This window comes from Oreochromis niloticus, linkage group LG23 (assembly GCF_001858045.2).
Source record: "Oreochromis niloticus isolate F11D_XX linkage group LG23, O_niloticus_UMD_NMBU, whole genome shotgun sequence".
NCBI lineage: Eukaryota > Metazoa > Chordata > Actinopteri > Cichliformes > Cichlidae > Oreochromis > Oreochromis niloticus.
Window position 1 is genome coordinate 26433917 of NC_031986.2, and position 2964 is coordinate 26436880.

Sequence of the window (2964 nt, forward strand, 5' to 3'; positions counted from 1 at the left end):
CACGTTTAGATTATTGTAATTCTCTTTTAATAGGGGTTGGGCAGGGCACTTTGTCACGCTTGCAATTAGTGCAAAATGCTGCGGCACGATTTTTAACTGGCAGAAGAAAATTTGATCACATCACTCCGATATTGGCCTCTCTACATTGGCTTCCAATTGAATTTAGGATCCGTTTTAAAGTCCTTTTATTGGTTTTTAAATCTCTAAATGGTCTGGCACCTGTTTATTTGGCTGACTTGTTGAAGCCCCACGTCCCCACTCGTTCCCTTCGGTCAGCTGAGCAGTTGCTGCTTTCTGTCCCAAAGTCACGGCGGAAACTTAGAGGAGACAGAGCGTTCTCTGTTGCAGCGCCGATGCTTTGGAATAACCTTCCTCTCCATATTAGACAGGCTACCCAGATAGCAAGGAAACATTGAAACAATGTTGAGTCAATATCAGGCGACGTCATTGAAGCAACGTTGAAGTGCGACGTTGACCCAACGTCACTCTTGCACCCATTTTTAATGTTGAAACAACGTCAGGTTTTGATGTTGAATCAATGTTGAAACCTGACATTGATTCGACGTTATATTTTCTAATGCTGTTGACACTGAAACAATGTCAGATTCTGATATTGAAACACTGTTGAGCTATGGTGTTGATTTTCCACCTCTTTCGCACAGTTGTTTTTTATTAAAACAACAGTTAAATCATGACTGGAAATCTACCTTTCTTTATAGCTATTTTAACCAATACTAAACTACTGCATGTTTCCATCAATACTTAAACCACCTAAACACATAATTGCACTTATTCCTCAAACTGGACACCCTTTATAAAAATCAAATGTCTCACAATGTAACATGTCAATATTAATATCCTAAAATAAGAAAGCATTGCATGTGATGTAACAGAGAAAAAAAAAAAACTAAACAAAAAAAAGGTCAATAGACATGTTTTCGTTTGCTAAATACTTTATTAAAACACAGTTTTCTACATTATTTACATTTATATTTTAACATAACTTTGTAGTTTTTACTCCGGGATGGGGACGGATGATGTGCGTCCTGCGCCACCCAAACGGTCTGGGGTGTATCGGAGCCATTTCTGCACTGCCTGTGCAAAGGCAAACTCTGACATAGAGTTTGCCCCTAACTACTGCGACAGGCCATCTAGGACAAAAACACACACACAAACAAAAAAAGTGAATTAGAGCACATGAATAAGCTCTTGTTATCCGTCTTCAGCAGGGAGAAAGTATGTAAACTCCTAGGCTGATAAACATGAAAGTCACCAGGCGTAAATCTGCAAACTGCCGCATTTGATTCCCAAAGAGCTATGAGTGGAAAAAAGGAGGAAAAAGGGAGTACCCCAGCATCTACAGATTCATTGGAGCCGGTATTGCGGATGGCTCTGACCTCCTCACGGAGTTCGTTAACTGCTCTGGTCAGGTCTGACAGCATCGTTAACATCTTTTGTGAGGTCGCATCTGTTTCAAAGAACAATTCCAGAAAGATTAATGGCTTAAGCAGTGAGAGGCGAAAAACTAATATATCCATAAGTGATGGTGTAAGATTCTGCATTCAAGTATAAGTTGTTTTAACTGCTAAAAGTGTTTGCTAGTTTTTGCCTGTCACATATATATGATATTTGTATATGTAGCTTGCTATCACCAGTGCGTGAATGTGTGTGTGAATGGGTGGATGACTGAATGTGTAAAGCGCTTTTGGGTCCTTAGGGACTAGTTAAAGCACTGTACAAATATAGGCCATTTACCATTTATACCATGTAAAATCTGAAATTCTAAGATGTTCGAACTTGCCTTGTAATAGTGGCTTCACAGAGTCTCTGGAATCTACAGAAAAACAAATCACAACAAGATGACATTCAGGAGTATAAACTGGTGTTTTGAATATAAGTGCACAATGACATTGTGATTCAGCTTTAAAACAATTTTAAAAGCATACCATCTATAGGGAAGGCCTCGACATCAGACTCTGCATGCTGGGGAGATTGCAAAGCTGTGTCGTTTGGAGTGTTCTGCCGGAGTGGTGAAAGGTGCCGGAAGCTGGGAGGGGCATTATGATGCCTGCTGTCAGTGGGCTGGGGGGAAGACTGCGGAGTGGTGAGGGCTGTTTAGAAAAAGATAAAAAATTTTAAAGTATTTAAGAATACAGACAACTTGTCCAAAAAGTTTCCGTGTGTCACACACAGATATGTACACAGACACTAGACATTATTTTATTACCTGGTATTTTCACTCGAGGTGCCTGGGGAAACCGTTTTTTTGTGGGCTGCTCATCCTCTGAGTCGCTATATGTGTACAGGGGATTTGGTCTAAAGAAATAAGTAGAAAAAGTTCATAAGTAATTACAAATGTGCTTTTGGCATATTTTTTCCTACAGTTACAGTTTGATTTATAATAACACACACACAGGAAACGGAGATGTGCAAGAAGGTGCAGTATACAATGAATTTTTGAAGTGCACAAGTGTACATGGCTTTGGATTTTTAAAAAGTTTACAAACGTACACTTTTTGGACTATATTATGTGGTTATATTGCAGTATTCAAGCATCACAGATATGTACAAAAGACAAGATTATAAATTCTTAACAATCAAAGATATGTTTGTGAATAAAGCTTTACTTGTGCTTTCTTTTATGACTGGTCTGAGTTTCAGCTTCGGACTGAAGGTCAGACGTATCACAGTGTTCACTTAGATATTTCTGAAGACTGCGTTCGGCTTCTTGAAATGTGTCTGGAAGTACAAACACAATGTATGGCCAGAAAAAATTAGTACACGAATAAATTCTTATTGTTACATTTATACAACACTAATCTAGATGATACCCACCATGGCTTATGAGAAGCCGGACTGGTGCATAGGTGAGCCTAGTCTAGCCATTGTAGGAATTCATGCCACTGAGACAAAAACGTGGCGCACAGTGTGACGTCAAAATTGGCGCAGACCTTTGACGCTGCG

General features: G+C 39.4%; 1 long non-coding RNA gene across 1 annotated transcript; it reads right to left on the reverse strand.

Annotated features, from left to right (window-relative positions):
- Positions 1-1801: 1801 nt before the first annotated feature.
- LOC102080336 (uncharacterized) lies at positions 1802-2638 on the reverse strand. The gene is made up of 3 exons (XR_002063921.2): positions 2228-2638; positions 1947-2111; positions 1802-1834 (listed from the first exon to the last, which is right to left on the reverse strand). It is a non-coding gene; the product is annotated as an uncharacterized LOC102080336 (long non-coding RNA).
- Between the last annotated feature and the right edge of the window lie 326 nt (positions 2639-2964).